At 33.4% G+C, this 19,523-nt stretch overlaps 1 protein-coding gene across 3 annotated transcripts in view; it reads right to left on the bottom strand.

Moving 5' to 3' along the window:
- Positions 1–17,340, bottom strand: part of LOC142336883 (uncharacterized) — a 35,734-nt gene extending 18,394 nt beyond the window's left edge. Inside the window, exons 1-2 of one of the 3 annotated variants that reach the window (XM_075385849.1) lie at positions 17,317–17,340; positions 15,081–15,610 (exon numbers count right to left, since the gene is read on the bottom strand). The gene's annotated coding sequence lies outside the window, so the exon portion shown is untranslated. Of the gene's footprint in view, positions 1–15,080; positions 15,611–16,139; positions 16,162–16,844; positions 16,937–17,316 lie in introns of those variants that run through there. The other 2 variants (XM_075385847.1, XM_075385848.1) reach the window with 2 other exon arrangements.
- Between the last annotated feature and the right edge of the window lie 2,183 nt (positions 17,341–19,523).

Raw genomic sequence — 19,523 nt, 5'->3', positions numbered from 1 at the left:
ATAGTTGAGATTTTTACTATCAGATTTAGTTGTAATATTTGATATAGGTGTGTTACATTTTCTACCGAAATGTGCCTCAAAGGGTGTGGTTGTGATTGTTTTTTGTTTTGATATACGAAGTCGTTGTATTATTGCTTTGAGTGAATTTTCTAAATTAAATTTTTTATTTAATTGTGATTTCATGCAAGCTAATTGTCGTTTAATTGTTTGAATGGTACGTTCTACTAATCCAACTGCTCTATGGTCATTTGCAGGTGCATAAATAGGTGTAATATTGTTTTCGGTACAAAATGTTTCAAACTTTTTTCCTGTAAAACATCTAGCTTGATCTAATCTAATAGTTCTAGGCACTCCATGATGATATATATAATTATTTAAGAATTTGATTACATTTGAGCCTGATGCGTTATTTACTATTTCTGCTGTGGGATATTTAGAGTATCTATCTATACTAGTAAGGAAATATTGTTCTATTCCTTTCTCATTTAAAATTGGGCCACCGAAATCTAATTGTATTTCGTCATTTGGTTCACTACATTTAGGTAGAGGTGTCCATTTGCGGTGCGAAATCACTGATTTTAGATTCTTACCAATATCTGTGCAAGCTTTGCACTCACTGGCCTTTGCCAGAATGTCTCTGTGTATGTAAGGCCGCCAGATATTTTGAGCCAAGGAAAGCATAGCGAAACTGCCTGGGTGTGTGGAGTTTATGTCCTCCAACACCGCATCTTTAATGGACTTTGGTATCGCAATCCTTTCGTCTAGGCAGACACACCCGTGCTTCACACTAAGATCTCTCCAATATGAAAAGAGATAGGGACTGATTTCTTGTAGTCGTTCTGCATCATTTCGAAGTACACAGTCCCTTACTTCTTTCAATATCGCGTCTTTTCCAGTCAGTATTGCTAGAAATTTCCTACTGAACACCTTATTTAGGGTCTCGGTGAACATTATGTCCTCAGCTTCGTCTATCATACTACCAGTTGGGGTTTCAGTATGAGTTGTTGCATTTGATTCGGGTGTTGAAGGTGTTGTGTCGGAGAACGTTACTCTTGCTTTAGTAGGGGTCGATTTCGAGCGGGTTGCTTTAGCTTTTGACATCGTGCTGAGGCTATTTACGGAATTATTTGAAATGAAAGGTTTATTGAGTTTATTCACAAAGTAGTGTTTCTTAGGCAGAATTTGGGCAAAAAGCGAGTTGTTTTTGGGTGAGTGGTATTTATATTTGGGGATTTGTGTTTTCGCGCTTAATTTAGTGTTGTTAGGTGTATTACTTGACTTATTACCATTAATAGGCTGTATTAAGGATAATTGTTCAGATTGTTCACATTCTTTGCTGTCTACGATTTGCACCTCTTTTTCAGTGAATTTGTTAATGGAATGTGAATTATTTATTTTACAGTGATTTGGTACAAATTGTAATTTTGTAGATTTAGGTGGCATTTGCGGCGCAAATGGATGTACAGAATACGGATTAAATTTAGAATTAGCATGTGTTAATTGTGGTGCGAATGGAGGTTTCAATGGTGAACTGGTTAATTGCGATGCAGATGCTATATCACAATTAGTTGAATTATTGCTTTTTGATATGGTTAATCGCGATGCAAATGGTTGTGTAACTTTTGGTGAAGGCAAATTCAACTTTAATATGTTTCTAAATTTTTTAGTTGTAGTTTGTCTATTGGTAATTAAATGTTTCATTGAATCACGGATTTTAGAAATTGTTGCTACAACAAAGTGCTCGTCGTATGTAGATATCTTTTTAGCTCTTGCAAAAGGGTTTCTAGAAATGTAGTCAACGAGTCCCATTTTTGCACCTGGCATATGCTCAATCGTGAAATTGTACGGTAGCAATCTATCTATCCATCGAGACAGTCGACTATTGTATGACTTATTTGATCGGTGTTCTTTAAGTATTGACAATAGGGCTCTATGGTCTGTCACTACCGTAAAGTTTTTTCCGTATAAGTAGTATTTAAAATAATCAATTGACCTAACTATCCCCAATAGTTCCAATTCGTTGACGCTGTAGCGTTCTTCCGTTGAATTGAGGAATCGCGACGCGAAGGCTATTGGTTTCCAACCATCCGGTGTATTTTGTTCCAATGCTGCCCCCAATCCTGAACGGGAGGCATCACATTTTATACGAACATCCAGTTTAGGGTTGTAATGGCTATTTTCTGTACTATTTGCTATTTTTTCTTTAATCTGATTAAAATGTTTAGTATGTTCGTCCGTCCATATAAATTTTACTGATTTCTTTAGTAGTGGTCTAAGTGTATGACATAGTTGTGCTAAGTGAGGTATAAATTTACCAATATAATGTACCGACCCGAGAAATGATCTAAGGCGTTTTAATGTTGTTGGTGGTGGTATTGTTAAGATTGCGGCTGTTTTGCTTTCTAAGGGTGATATTCCAGTCTGTGTAAATTTGTAACCGAGCCATTCTATTTCAGATTTAGCAAAATGACATTTCTGGAGGTTAATTCTCAAGTTATCGTCATCTAATTTTTTTAGACATTTGTGGACGTAGGCTAAATGGTCTGCTTCAGTGCCGGTACTAACGATTATAATATCGTCTAAGAAACAGTATGTGTTTTGTAAACCTATGAGTGTATAATCCATGGCTTTTTGAAACTCCGCCGGCATATCTGTAAGTCCATAAAAACCAGTTTTGAATCTATATGTACCTGTAGATTCTCCACATATGATGTTAAAATTACAGTGTTTTGCTGTATCGTGATGTAGTTTTAATTGACTGTATGCATATTTGAGATCTAATGTGGTGAAATATGCTTGTTGACCATTTTGTGTATCTGTGAGATGTTGTGATATGGTGTCAATTAACATTTCAACATTAGGCATTTGGTATTTGTTTTTATGTATTGCTTTATTTAATACTTTTGAATCTAATGCGAGTTTTATCGACTGATCTTTTTTTACTGTAATTACAATCGGGGAGATGAAGTGTTCGTCAGAGCAACTAGATAGTTTTTCGATATGACCCTCACTCTGTAGTCTTTCTAATTCGCTTGATACTCTAGTTTGAAGATTTATCGGAACACGTCGAACTTTTTGATGCTTTGCTGTGAACGTTTGATGAAACTTTGACTTTGCTACATGTGTTTTAGATAAACCAATTCTCGATACGAGATGTGGAAATTGCGTCGCGATTGACTCTTTAATTTTAAATGTAGGATTATTGATGTTATAAACACATTTACCAGTTTCTGGTTGTTGTTGGACAACTGCAAGTCCCAAAGTAGTGAACAGATCTCGTCCGATGATATTTTTGTGTCCATCGTCTACCACAGTCAATATAGCTGATTTGTCTTGCCATTGATTGTAGGCTACTGTGGTCTCCAAGTGTCCAATGACCTTGATCGGCTCATTTGAAAAAGTTTTCAAATTCCTTTTTTCTGTCGATTTTATCCATTTAGCTGAGTTTGTAGATCGTAGGACTTTGTTCGCTAGACTTTGTGTGATGATACTCACAGCACTTCCAGAGTCAATCATAGCAGATGTTTGTCTTTCTTGGTTCTAATTGATGAACTGAATCCGAAGAAATCGCTGCTACGTAGTCGTCAGAGTCGCTATCATAGTTTGAATCGTACACCTGGTCGTACAATTGTTGATAGCTCGTGATATAGTTTACTGATTCTTCATCATCACTTTTTTCCGGCGTCTGATCGATTTGGTTTACATTTGATTTTTGAGTTTTCTGAATTGGAAGCTGTGGCTGTTTTGTTTTTCGACATTTTCTAGCGAAATGACCCATAATACCACAATTATGGCTTTTTTTTCCATTCGCGGGACAAATCTGCTTATGGTTGTGGCTCCAGCGAAGACCACAATCCATACAAATACTCGTATATTAGTAGTTTTTTGGGATAGATGCGTAGCGAGTGAAGTCTCGCTTTGTGGAAGGTCCATTCGCGTTGCGATTGCGCATTGAATTATTATTGATGTAATTCACTGAAGTATTACCTGACATTAAGTTTTGGTTAATTTTCTGCTGGTTCTGTGCTCCCATTTCCATTTGTATGGCGATTTCCAATGCTTTTGGTGGGTCTACTGTTTCCTTCAATAACCCTTTCTGAGTTTCGTGATCAAGCATATTTAATATGAATGCATCACGAATGAGTGTAGTTTCTTCACTACCAAGATTACTATTTTCCGCCAATTCTATGAGACGAACACTTTTATGAACACTTAGTAATTCTGACAAAAAACCTCTTCAAGTCGTAAATTTGACTGGACTAATATAATAGCTAAAAAAAACTCGTTTTTGAGCAATTAAAAAAGTTCCAAGTTAATGCTTAGTTTTGCTTGATTTGTCAACAGATGTGATTGGTTAATTTTCAATGGAAAGTAGAATTCTCTCCTTGACGAGGAAGGAAGGAGGTTGCTCACGAGTACGAATATAGACATCCTTTATATGAATAAAAAATTTTTGCACTCAAAAGAAATATTTTAGTTTTGGTCGACCAATTGCAATGTTTTCTTCCTGCTATCACCAAGGTAGAACGAAGTCTACGGCGAACTTCTCACGTTAAAGTGACAATGAAGGCCTGCATATGTTTTACATGATGCAAACTCTAGCTCTAAGTTTCAACCAATAAATTAGCGCTAAGTTAAACGATTTTTTGTTGACAATAGTAAAAGGAAATATGAAATCATTACTAGTTGATATCCAGTGTTGTTGTTGCTGCTGCTGTTGTTGAAAAGGTGAAACCCGAACAAGCCTGATCTATATATTTTAACTGTTGGAGATTTTCTTCTGAAGTTTTCTGATGGCTGTTATACTCGTGTACAAGGAGTATAGTCAATTGAATCGCAAATGGCCTTGCAAGTACTGAGATAGACACTCGCGTCGCGAATGGATGATTTAGTTGTTACTTTCAACTAAAGCCTTTCTAAATTTGGCAATCGCGGTGCGATTGACTCTAACTGAATTACTCAGTTAAAACGAGAGGTATTTTGCAAGGATTAAATTGAACTGAGCGTTAGCGCTACAAATTGGGGAATGAAAATTAATGATAATACAGATTATGAAAGAAAGTTTGTTCAGGTTTTAATCATACAGAAAGGAAGCAAAGTTTGATTTGTTTACAACGTGAATGAGTATATATCCGGTACAGACGGGGTGAACAGACTTAACTACTAAAAATGGGAGGAAGTATATAGCACTGAACTAAAAGTGTCATTCATCCTTCAAAAGGAACATACAACAATAAATTAGTTTAAAATACGGATATGGATACATGAAGGGTATCCATTGCCGTATGACAATGGCAATAGATATTTTAAATGATCCTTATTTTGACTTAAAAACTGCTCATTTTGCACTTTTATAAGTAAAATATTGTTCAAAAGCAAAAATATCGAAGTAACCACCTACTGATATAATTATTGAAATGGGAAGTTGCGTACTTATAGTGACGTTGGAAAACCGATGAACACTGGCATTTGTACAAAACTATGTACCACGCCATCGTCAACACGTCTAAAAGTGAAAATTCTAGACATTTTGTCTCGAAGTCTGCTTTGAAAAAAATAAAGAAAATCATACGAGTATTACCGTAAAAGGCAATTAAATCAGAGGTATACTAGAGTAATAACATTGCAGAAGTGATTCAGTTAGTTTACCGTTTTAATATTTAACAAAGGGGCGTATGAGATTATTCAAAGCTAATTTTTGTACAAATTAATCACAATTTATCAAATAGCTTTTTTGCGGAAATTAGGTGAAAACAATCGGAACACAAGGACCGTGCTTGATTTCCAATTGGCGCTATAAAAAAACAAGGCGGCTCGTTAATGTGCGTTTGCACATGATGTTCCGACCCGAGCTCATCTACATTCATGACTAAATTGTCAACCAAAAGAAGAGATAACAAAAATAGATGTTTGAGTTTAAAAAATCGTTACAAAACCTATCTACTAATTGAATTACCTAATGCCATGCCTCATTACAGCACCAACATGATCTGACATTAAAGAGACTAAGAGACAAAAAAAATTTGCACCAACAAAAACTTCACAGCAAAAACTGATTATCTAAATTTAAATGCACCTAGTAAGAACGTCAAAATGCAGTCAGATATAACTTTAACTACACAAGTTTACTTTTTTCTAACTATGCAGCAGATGGAAAGTTTTTTTATTGAAATTAGGTAACAAGACGACAAAAAGAACGAACAGTGAGGCGAAACTTAAAACTTAATCAACATTTTTCACAACAAGTTTCAAAAATCTTAAAAATCATTATCTTTTAAATAAATAATCCTTGATAAATTTCTAAAAAGTCATTACAAAACCAAAAGGACCTGTCTTTGGTCAGACTATACCATAGAAAACGTCGAAGCAATTCAAATCACAAGCTCTTCTCTGAAAACTTTATCTATGATCCATTTAACTTCTTCCTTAATCCAATGAGGACTATCAGTAGTAGGATGATGTGATAAGATTTCAAAAGGATCCAAAAAAATAGAGTACCCGAAAATAAAAAAAATACGAAATCTCGAGGTATTGAAGTTTTAAAACTAATAGGTAGAAGATAAAACCGCTAACCAGATTAATTTTCACTGCAGTAGAACGGAAAGGGATTTCTTCAGTACTGACATTGACCAACAGTTCACGAAAAAAAAATTTAAGATTGGTTGATGTTCGAAAAAATTTTTCGAAAAATTATTTTTAATCTCTTAAGAGCAATTACACTCAAAATCTTTCAACAGAGCTCAATAACTACGCTCAGATATAACCCGATCGGAGGAAAATGTTATTTGTCTTGCATAGATAATTAACAGGACATCACATTAAGTCTCATGTTTCAAAACAATCTCAAAAAAACAGGCAAAAACCAAAATAAAGAAGAATAGTGCGAGAAGAAAGTGTCGAAGACAATTAAACCAGTAGCTTTTCTCTGAAAACTTTTTCTGTGATCCACCGAACGTCCTCTCTAAGCCAATGAAATTACAATGATGTTTGTATAATGTATATAATGTTTGAATAATGTGATAAGAGTTCAAAAGTAACCAATAAAAAAAGTAACCAAGATTTTTTAAAAAAAAATTGATATCTTGTGTCATTGAAGTCATATAACCAAAATTTAGAAGATAAAACAGCTAACCAGATTATTTTTAGTTGAAGTAGAAAACAAGTGGGTCCTGTTAATACTGACACTGACTAACAGTTCACGAAAAAAAATTTAAGATTTGTTAGTGTTCAAAAAAATCTTCCAGAAAATTATTTTTAATCTAACAGCCATTAAACTCAATAGCTTTCAACCGGAGTCAATAAATACGCTCAAAGACGCCCCAATGGGAGTATGTTTAAAATTGTCATGCATAGGTAATCCTTAAGACATCATAATAAGTCTTATGACTATTAAAACAACAACAAAAAAGTTGAAAACAAAAAATTCAATAGAAAATTGCAAGAAGAACGTGTCGAAGCCATTTAAACCATAACTTTTTCATAAAATTTTCATCTGTAACCCACTGAACATCTTCTCTAAGCAAATGTGACTTGTCAATATTTGGATAAGGTGATAAGATTTCAAAAGTAACCAATAATACAAAAATATCCAAAACTTTTTAAAATTTTTTTGAAATCTTGTGTCATTGAAGTCAAATAAGCAATAGTTAAAAGATAAAACCACTAACCATATTAAATTTGGTTGCATTACGGAGGAAGAGGGTGCTGTCACCCCTGGAATGACTTACAGTTCACAATAATAAATTTATGATTCTTTAATGTTCAAAAAAATTCGAAATTTTTTTTAAGTCTTAGCAGCCATTAACTTTCCCCTCAAAGCACTAGATATGTTCACTTAATGCTCATTATGGAACATATTGCACTGTTAGTCAATCAATCCATGCCATAGGACTCCAAAAAAATAGTAAAATTTCAAAAAGAAATTCAGAATTTCATTTAAAATTACGAAAACTCAGAATCGAAGCCAAAAAAACATGAGCAATTCCTTGAAAAAGATTTTTTTTGTTCATTGGGCTTCATTCGACTGTAAAGGAGGTTTGTCAATAATAGAAACTCGATATGAAAAGTGACTTGTCTCTAGGTGACTTAAAAAAAGCAAAAAAAGAGAAAAGTTTTATTAAAAAAAGAGCTCTCAAACAGAGTTCGATTTTTTTTATAGTGAACTTCCCTATGAGTTCAGAACTCGTCTTTTTTATCGCCTTTAGTCTACTAGAAACAAAAAAATGGACCATTTTTTGCCGTGAAATTTAATTTTGAAATACTTTTTTATTTAAAAATGTTTTAATTAAAGAAATTTAATTTTGAAATACTTTTTTTTTAAAAAAAGTGTTTAAAATTACACTAAAAGTGAGCAAATATCACGTGTTCACACAAAACTTCAATCCTCGATAACTCCTCGAAAAAAAAACGAAATTCAAAAAAAAATTTGATTTTGAATTCTACGCTGAACCAGCTTTTTAATGATACCACTCACATTTCTCTACGACGAATATATCGATCGGCCAAAATTGACTGAACAAAAAAACCTTTTTGAGTATATAGTTCCTCCCCCACAAGTGGGGTCGGAACAATAAAGTGTCTCCGGCAATTGTCTTAACATGATAAAAGCATACGAAAACACCAAAAAAAGTTTTTTTTATTATTGTGCATTTGAAGCACATTTCAGTTCAATTCCATCCAACAATTAAGCAAACATTTTTATCAAGTTTCTGACCTTTTGAAACAAGTTTTTCAAACCCCATAAATCTAAATTACTTAGAATGAAGCAGTTTTTCGAAAATCCTTACCCTTCTTTACCCTTAAACTCTTTACCCTTCCCGCTGTCACTTGTGACAAAATCTTTTTCTTGAATATTACCCAGGGGAAAAATGACGTAAAAGTTTGAAAAAAGTTACATTTTACATGCGCTTATTTTCATGTTATGACAGTTGTTGGGGACATTTGAGTACACTTTAACGTCAAGTGGCCTCTGAAGTGCACCCTTTAAGCGTTTTAATTGGTTTTTCGCCTAACTTTCAAAAAAGTTAGTTGAATATTTTCACCTACTGGCTACAATGATTGACTTTGCCCACTCGAGCTTTTGCCATAAATCGAGTCCCGAGTAAGAAACTATTAAAAATGAAAACTTAACAACGTCAAGTGGTTCCTCTGCGGGTCGTTGGTTATAAAAATTTTAATCGATTCTGTCTTCTTAAAAAGATGTTTTTATGAGCGGCAATGAGGCATATCACAGTTTGATGTCAAAAGGCGAACTCAGACGTTTTCAATACAAATAGAAAGGTTGCGAACAAACACTCAAGAAGGGCAATACCGCCCACTCTAAGATGTGAACGATTATTTTTTTTCTACAGCACATTACGGGAGCCGCAAGCGTATACGAAGACACGTCGTAAAAAATACCACATAACAAACTTAAATGTCCACCAAGCCTTGCAAATATCAAAGCGAAAATTAAAATCAAAACGATTTGCACAAAAGCACAGGCACACACCCACACACACATATCAAACCCGTACAGACACACATACTCAAATTCACACAAACACACGCACACAAACAACCATGCACCCAGCCACATACACATCTACATGTATACGAATACTAAATTTTCGAAAAAAAACGTTGTAAAGATAACTGCAACCTGTTTTTCAAGGATTTTAATCTCTTTTTTTTTAGAAAACTGATGTTTTCCTTTTAAATCCCCAGGAAGTGTTAACTCGCAAACACTTCCTACTGTCATTAGGGCGGGTTCAATATCCCAGCTTCAGACCTCAACTTTTTAAAAGACCGTGCTCGGCTCAAATGTGGTATGAAAAACCATGCTCGACTCAAACAGTCCTAAGAACACATTTGCTGCACCTAATCGTTCAAACAACTAGACTTTGGCTGGACCCAGGTTTTCAAGTTTTTGATGCTGGACTTTAGCTCGACTCAAATGTAATGCTCAACTTTAGCTCGACCTAAAATGTTCACACTGGACCTAAAAAGTTTACTTTTGCTCTGAAAATTGGCTAGTGCTTATAACGTAGTCACGGGTTTTCAAGTTTTTCCTTTGTTTCTCAGAATTTATCAAAAAATGAACGGTGCTATTATAAATATATTTCAAAAATGAACTTAAAAATCAAATGAATCAAAATAAATTGTCAATGAAAATTCGATTGTTATAGCTCTGTTAACTAGTTGAGACCAGCCGAACAAATTCGCAATATAGGTTACTTGCGAAAACAAATTTATCTTTCGAATTCAATATTTCTTAACATTTTTTGGCAAAATTCCACCTGTTTATCGAAGGTGGACTGCCTGCTGCACCGCTAGTTTGGTGTTGCTGGTAGATGTTACACATCTACAAAAATAAGTATAGAAAAGTTATCTATTATTAATCCCACAAAAATGCAACTTCGACTCATGAAAAGACCATGCTCGGCCTATGAAAAGACCATGCTCGACCATAATTTGTTAAGAAAAGACCTTATCTGGACCATGAAAAGACTTTACCTCGACTTTATATAGGAGCTGGACCGTGTATTTATAGTCAATATTGGACCCCGCTACTAGAATCATAAAGTCTTTTCATAAATCGAGGTCTAAAACTTGAATGTTAGTTGCCCACTAAGCCAGGAGATATAATAATGAAGACGCTCAATACTACAATTAATAAAACCTGTTTCAAAACTGCGTCTTCATTTGTACGGTTAAACTTTCTTTTAAACAACCAGCCATCCACATTAAATGTAAATGTTTCTCTTTGGATTCAAGTGGGACTCGCAGGATAAAGGATTTTTTTTCAGGAATAGCGATGGTTTGATTTCAGGGGTAATAAATTCAGTAAAAGTCTCCACAGGACGGTTTTAGTGGTTATCATAGCTCAGAAGATGAAATTGAAGGAAAGATGAGCCCAACATTGGTACTCTTTTTCTTTGATTTTTAATAGTAAAACTGCAGCCAATTGAGGTCAACTGCCAGAAGTTGAGAATGAGGAATCAACTAAGACAAGCTGTTGAAAACTGTAATTGAGCAAACAATTTATATTTAGTGAAACGCAAAAAGTCGAGCAAAAACTCAAAAGCTGTCAAGCGTAACCATAAACAAATACTTGTGCAAATTGTCTTATCAAAAAAAACACAACTCGAAGCAAGTAAATCAAAGTAAACTTTTTGTAGCTTAGTTGGACTTTTGAACGCCAATATTTTACGTGTAAATTCATTGAAAATAATGATGGGTTTTGAAGCTATTATGAATTCTACAAGGGTGTTTTCGCGTGATTCACATTTAAAACTTTGAGACTGAGGTCATAGCTAAAACTAAAACATGCATGTCCACTTAATTTTTTTATTATGGTCGCTAGATTGAATTTGATCGTAAATAAAACAAGGAGATTCGCAAATGCGCGTTTGCACATGATGTTCCGACCCGCGCTCAACTATATTTTTGACAAAAAAATTGTCACACAAATTACTAAATGAATTACATAATGCCATGCCTCAATACAGCGCTCACGAGAACTCACACCATTAATAAGACTACGGGAGAAAAAAATGAACACCAAAATTAGCAAAAAGAAAAAAACGTTTTTCACCTCAAAAATTCAACATATAAACTTAAAAGCACCTACTAACAACGTCAAAATACAGTCAGAAAAATCTTAACTACACAAATTTACTTTTTGTTACTAAAAAGCCGATGGGACTTTATTTTAAAGAGACTAGGTAACATGTTGACAAAAAGAAGCAATAATGAGGTGAAACTCAAAAATCAACCAATATTTTTTTAAACCAAATAGTTAAAATTTTTATAAACCATCAGCTTTTAAACAAAAATTTCTTGATAAATTTACTACAAAGTCATTACGAAACCAATAGAAACTGTCTTTGGTTAGACTAAGCCACAAAAATGTACTAAAAATGAAGACAAATTGAACAAATTACAAACAAACCGCAAAAACACAATTTATTGAAGCCGTTAAAATTTTTGCTGTTATCTGAATATAATGTTTTTTCTTTCAAATGTTATTAAAACTAATTCAGTTTAAACTTTAACAATCTAAATATGTTCACTTGGGCCTGATTTGAAAATCTTTGGGATCTGATATAACGCAAATGTGCTTGAAAAATATAAAAATGAACACAAATTTTGATCACTAAATAACTTTTATAAACCATAGGAAAGGCGGTGGGTTCTCCCAAAGATAAGAATTAGATTCAAGTTGACAAAAATAACAACGAAAACTAAAAAGTTCTTATGAAAATCTTTGAAAACAAATAGCTTCATAACCTTTAAGGCTAATTGCTATAAACATACTGCATCGAGTACTTCATTCGGTAAACACTCAGTTAGGGGGCTTCTGAGACCTCTCAGCCATTTGCGACTACTTAAAGAAAAAAACAACAGGCAAAAACAGCAAAGCGAAGAAAAAAAATTGAGAGAGAAAAGCGTCGAAGCCATTAAAAAATGAACTATTCACTAAACATTTTTTTTGAATTTTCGATTCAATTTTTAACAACAAAGCAATTTTTTTGTATCAAATAGACTTCAAAAAACAAACCAATAGGAACAAATATATTAAAATTTCGAAATTTTTGAGAAAACCCGTAGTATCAAAGTCATTAATTTCAATAGCTTTCAACGGAAATCAATAAATAATAAGTTATTAAAAGTTATGCTTAGATGAGAAAGCAAAAATTTGTGTCAATCCTAAATCATCAAGAAGACATTACAATAAGTCTTATGACTTTGAAAACGACAACAAAAACAGGGAAAAACCAAAAATTCAGTTGAAAAATTTTTCTCTGCAAAATTTATGTACGATCTATTGAAAGTTTCATGGGAATTGGCAGTAATAGAATAATTTGATCAGATCTCAAAAGGATTTAATATTATGAAAAAGAAACCAAACGTTAAAAAAATTGAAAATTCGAGGCGTCCAATTTATAAAGACAATAGTTAGAAGATTGAATTTAATATTATAGTCTTAACAGCCATTAGCTGTCCACTCAAATTATTACATAGGCTCGATTACAGCTCTTTGAGAAACGTATTGCAATTTTTGTTAACAATTCTATGTCAAAGGACTACAAAATTTAAATAAAATCTCAAAAACAAAATCAAAATTTCACCAAAAAATTACGGAAACTCATAAAAAATTGAGCTATTCCTTAAAAACGATTTATTTGCTCATTGGGAACCATTTGACTGTAAAGGAGGCTTGTCATGAACACATTCTGGATTTGAAATATGACTAGTCTCTAAATAACTTGAAAAAAAACAGAAAATATATAAAACTGTTTGCAAAATTCAGCTCTCAAATTGAAATCAATTTTTTTATAGTAAACTTCCCATTGAGACAAAAACTACCCTTTTATGGCCTTCCGTTTGTTAGAAACACAAAATTGTTTCATTTGTAGCATAAAATGTAATTTTGAACCGATATTTTCATAGAAAAATCCTAATTTGAACAAAAAAAGTGAATAGAATCATGCCAAACATCATGTGTTCACACAAAACTTTAAACCTCGATAACTCCTCGAAAAACACAAAATTCGAAAAAATATACTTAATTCCGAACTCTACGCTGGACACGCTTTTTAATGATACTACTCACATTTCTCTACAATGAATATGACGATCGGCCAAAATTGTCTGAACAAAAAACCCAGAACAATAAAGTCTGGTAGACACAATTTCCCGAGCGATTGTTATCAAATACGAGTTTGAAATTTTTTGTTGACCATGGTACACTGATTTCAAATCAACAGATAGATTGAACACACGTGCAAGCTCACATACACACAGACACGCCCAAAAAATTAGACACACACAGACATAGACACATACACCCACACACACAGACATAAACACACACACACACACACACACACACACACACACAGACACACACACACACACACACACACACACACACACACACACGCATATACACACACGCAAACACACACACACACACACACACGCACGCAAAAATACAAATTTGTTATGGTGAAATTAACAGTTTTTTTAACCTATTTTTGGTTAGGAAAGCGTTTTCGTTCTCGTTTATGCTTTGGTAGGAAACTTTGCTGTATAAAGAAGGAAACAGCATAGTAATAGGTCAAAGAATTAATCTGTTTAAAATAAGGTTGTCGTCGAAAATTGCCAATTTTAACTTTGCATGGATTATTTGAATTCTTAATACGCGAAATACCTAAAATGACATAACTCAGTATTTGTTTTTTAAGAATCGTCGCAGAGCTGCACGAAGAAAGACAACTTTTCCTCGGTAAGGCATTATTTTATTTATTTGCGGAAAATCTTCATCTTAGGTTTACTCAATTCCTATCGAGTGATTTGTTTGTCTTACATGACAACTCAACTTTGCAAAAAACTGGCTCAATCAAAACAACAACTTAATCAAAATCTGCTTACTGTATCTTTTTGTCAACCACTTACGTAACTAAATAACAAACGACTTACCATAAATTTAGATGAGCATTTTTAATGAATATGGAAAACTTCCAATGAACTCAATAGCTATCAGTGAAATGCAATTTCTTTCTAATCTCATACAACCAAAAAGAAATAAAATAGAAACCCGTTTACGAATATGTTTGTTGAAGACCTCATATTGAATTCCACTTTTCAAAATTGTACGATTAAAAAGTCTTTAAAATCAGCAACTTGTGCTGCCTACCATAAAAATTAGACAAATTCATGTTTGGGAGAGTTTCAGCTGATCTTTAAGTGACAAATACCAAAATTTTGTTTCCAAATATTTTGCAAAACACTCAAATATGGCTTCTGCTTCCACAATAAGTAAAAATAAAGTACAAACCAGAAGATGTTAACTGAATATTAACAAAATTAAACTGCCATGGAGCAAAAAGTGTGGAAACTAGAAAAAATAGAATTTGACTACCGTTACTAAATTTGCCTTTCGAAACCAGAACTTGGCAACGCTATTAGCATTAAATGGAATTTAGAGCGTGAGTTGGTCTAGCATACGTTCGAAAACTAAACGTTCACGTTTGTACATTGATGGACATATGCCAATCAGGTACTATTTTTTGCATTCATTCTTAGGAACTCACCTGTAATCGTGGCACTATAAAGTTGGTCCAGAGTAACCCAGTTGCCTATTTTTCACCAAATTGGCACTCAAAAGCTTTGTACTGTTCAATCTAAATTCACTAAAGGAATTCAGAACGTTTAATTGGGCCACTTCAACGCTTCAAATGAGATTTTGAAAACCTCTTGTGTTTCTGTTCTGAAAAATAATTGAAAATAATTATAATTGCAATTCATACTAGAGTATGTTTTGATAAATATTTATAATAAAGTTCAAAGTCAAAGTTAGATTTCACGCTCAGTGATAAACGAACAGACACAAAAATAATGCAACAAAATGATGCGTGAAATGGGAAAAATAACAATAATCTGATGCTCTAATGAAGCAGCTAGGATAAAGCAAATAAAACCGCAATAATAGATCGCAAAATTTGGGATATATTGTAGATAGCGAGCGTATTGGGAATATAAATATTATTATTATAATGGGATGATTATAATATGTTGACGAAAGGTAAATAATGTAGACCTCTGTAGCAGTGTATTATCAAAACTAAATATACATTTTTGAGAGTGATACTGAAATGCTGTTGCGGTTTTTTTTCTCGTATAAATTTTTAAATGGCTTCCCTCGGCTTAATTATACATCAAATGAGTGAAAAATCGGACGTATTTTTCAATCTATGCGTATTTTTCCCATTATTTCAGCTTTGTCACCGTACGCCGTTTAAAATCTTCATGTTTTCCCCACAGATGGGACATGAAGAAAAATGAAATTTATTTTTACACCGTGAAATCTTTTTTCACATTTGGGGTACGCGTTGTTTTCATATAGTTCTATATATACACCTAGCTCTGTATGCTAAGGGAAATTAGATTTTGTCTATCAGCGAAAATGCTGTATAGTGGACGGGCACAGATAGAAGTGCAATACAGAGAAAAAGAGCAGAGAAAAAAGATAGAAAGAGAGAGAGAGAGAGAGAGAGAGAGAGAGAGAGAGAGAGAGGAGAGAGAAAAAAGGTTGTTAGAAAAAACAGCCAAATACAAAACAGAAGTAACTAATGGCGGAAAATTTGACAAACTTGTACACTCTTTTTTCTGCTCGCTTCGGGGGAAATTGAAAGCGAGGACAGAAAATGTTGAGAAATATAATTTAAGCGACGCAAGAAAGTAGTGTATATCTATCTCTAAGGGAGACATACTAGTTTTTGTTCTAATGTTATTCACTTCTCTTTGTTCTTTCTTTGCAGTGCCTTTTCTTCTGTCTGATTTTGAACGAAAATGTGTTTGAGCGCGCGACAAATCAAAGGCTGATTAAGCGGTCAGTTTTCGCGTAAGGTCTCTAACACCCCTAACCCCCCCCCCCCCCCCACCCTCTAGAGCGGCCCGTTTAAAATGCCCCCCGCAGAGTAATAAGCTGAGGAAAAAGCTTCTTAGAGCGGAAAAAGAAAAACAACCTATACACTATTGTGCGGCTTTCTCACAGATTATTTTCAGCTCAAAGAGTTTCCAATATTGAAGAAAAGGGAAATAGACTTGAATTCAAAAGCGTTTACTTTTTTCCATTTAATCTTTTTAGAACTGTAGATTGGTTTCTTTTCATTCATTTAATAGCTCTGAAAAAGATAATGATCGCCACTATTCTTGTTCAAACCTAGCGAACAAAAAGACAGCCTTAAGTTAAAAAGTTAAATATAGCAAACGAAGAAAAAATGAATGAAAAATTGAAATACTAATTTTTCACATTTTTTCACAATTATTTCATATTTGAAGCTAATATTTCTGACTACTGTCTCATTGATCAAATACAACAAATAAAGTGAGATTTGAAAATTAAAGCGATTGATTTTTTGTCTGCTTAATAACATTCTGACTTTTGTTGTTGTTTGAAGGATAAAATGTGACTTCATTTTCAGATTTTCAGACGTATTCTGAAAAAAAAGAGTCTAATTATGCCTTCTTTTAATGTTCCAACCACAAAATGAGGAACAAATCTATAAACTAGTCTGAAAATACATGTACGAAAGTGTGAAATTATACGTGCGGGTCTAAAAACGAGAGTGGATATAATATACACACACATGATTTGGAGGGTAGAAAAGGTGTGTGGGGGGAAAAGATAGGAAATACTATCGCATTATTCAATGTAAATAGTACAAATTGTGCGGTGTGTAATTGAAGAGCATCTTTTTATTTCCTTTAACTTATCCGTTCCGTATTTGTTATAACTGCTCTGTTATAACTAACAAAAAATCATACACTTGACTCCATAGAATATAATGCCATGCAATTTACCTTGAGGCGAGATAGCACTGACCGAAATGATAGGTCGGGTGTTCTAACTAAGGTTCAAACAATGTTGATAAAAATGGGCAACCGTTTTCTAAATCTGCGGGGAAAATAATGCTCGGCGCATCATTCTCAAATACCCCCTCGTCAGTTATTGTCTGTGAATTGCGGCATTTGTGTTCTAAAATGTTATCTGCTGACCAATAGATTTTTTTTCACGGAAAAGTATGTCTTCATTTTTTCATGGTGATTATGATATTAATGATGATCAGGGAATGATTCACTTGCAATTTCACGAAAACATTATTCTAACATCAATTTCAAACAAGGAGGCTCGTTAATGTGCGTTCGCACATGATGTTCCGACCCAACTTAATCTACATTTTTGACCTAATTGACAACCAAATGAAGAGAACAAAAATAGATGTTTGAGTTTTAAAAAATTGTTACAAAACCTAACTACTAATTGAAATACATAATGCCATGCCTCATTAGAGCACTAACGAGATCTGCGATCAAAAGGACTACGAGAAAAAAACAAACAACAAAGTGAGCAAAACAAAAATTTCACGGCAAAAACGCAATATACAAATTTAAAAGCACCTAGTTACAACGTCAAATTGCAATCAGATAAAACTATTAAAACACAAATTTAATTTCTCTCAACTACACAGCAGATGGAAATTTTTATTAGTGAGACTAGGTAACAATTCGTCAAAGAGAAGAAAAAATGAGTCGAAGTTCGATAACCAATCAATATTTTTTATATCACTTAACTTCAAAAACCTTAAAGATCATTAGCTCGTAACAAAATACGAATTGATAATTTAACTAAAAGTCAATGAAACTAAAGGAACCTGTATTTGGTTAGGGTAATTCATAGGAATGGACTAAAGATGCGGTAAAACTCAAAAAAATTACAAACAATTTGGGAAAAACACATATTATCGAAGCCATTAAAATCATTAGCTTTTATCTGACTATACTGTATTTGTATTTAAGTTTTTTATACTAGTTCAGCTAAAATTAAACTGAAAGAATGAAAATGTTCTTTTGGATCACACTTGAATATCGTTGGGATCTGTTATTACCCGATTGTGCTACAAGAAGAGAAAAAGAAACAAAAATACAGCTTAAATTTTATGAATACGCAAATAGTGTCCAGAAAACAAAACATCAGTTACAAAAAAAAATCCGCGGGCAAGTTAATTTTTGAATTTCAAGGAATTGGATGGGACCTCTCAATGGTGAGAATAAGTTACAAGTTGAGGAAATGAACAAGAAAAAATGAAAAGTTTAAAAATTCTATGAATATGCATAATTTCATAAACGTTAAGACTATTTGCAATATGACTGCTTCGGGTTACATTGTTTATTCAACCCTCAATTACAAGCTTATGAGACCGGCCAGCATATTACGGCTACCTAATATGCTACCTAAAAAACAGGCAAAAACAGCAAAATCAAAAAGAAATTGAGCGAGGAAAGTGTCGAAGCCATTGGAAACTGAACTTTACAGTAAAGTTTTCTTTTTTTCAAATAATTCTTTCACACAATGCAATTTACCTTGATTTGAATGTTATGACTTCTCAAGATCAACAAATGTGATCAAATACATTAAAACCACGAAGTTTTTGAGAAAACCCGTAGTACCAAAGCCGTTAAGTTCAATAGCCTTCTACGGAAGCAATTAAATGCGCTAAATTGTGCCTCGAGGGGACGATAGGGATGTTTGTCATTCAAAATTTATCAAAAAAGACTTTTTAATAAATTATTGGCTATAAAAACCGCAACAAAAACAAGCAAAATCCAAAATTCAGTAGAAAAATTCGAGAAGAAATCGTCGAAGCCATTTAATACATAAGCTTTTCTCTCACAACTTTATCTATGATCCAATGTTCTTCCCTAAGCCAGGAACTATCAATAATAAGATAATGTGATAAGACTTCAAAAGAAACCAAATTTACGAAAAAATTAATCGTAGACTTAAAAAAAATAGTGAAAACTCATGCACCAAAACTTCGTGGAAGTGAAAAAACCAATAGTTAGAAGATAAAACCGCCAACCAGATTATTTTGCAGACAAAATGAGGGTTCCTGTCTTTGTTGAGACTGACTCACCGTTCACGAAAATGAGCTTAAGATTGATTTATGTTCAAAAAACCTTTCAAAAAATAT

This window comes from Convolutriloba macropyga, chromosome 3 (genome assembly GCF_964194025.1).
Source record: "Convolutriloba macropyga chromosome 3, txConMacr16.3, whole genome shotgun sequence".
NCBI lineage: Eukaryota > Metazoa > Xenacoelomorpha > Acoela > Convolutidae > Convolutriloba > Convolutriloba macropyga.
Note: the sequence above shows the minus strand (reverse complement) of the source record. Positions and strands in the feature narration are given on the sequence as shown.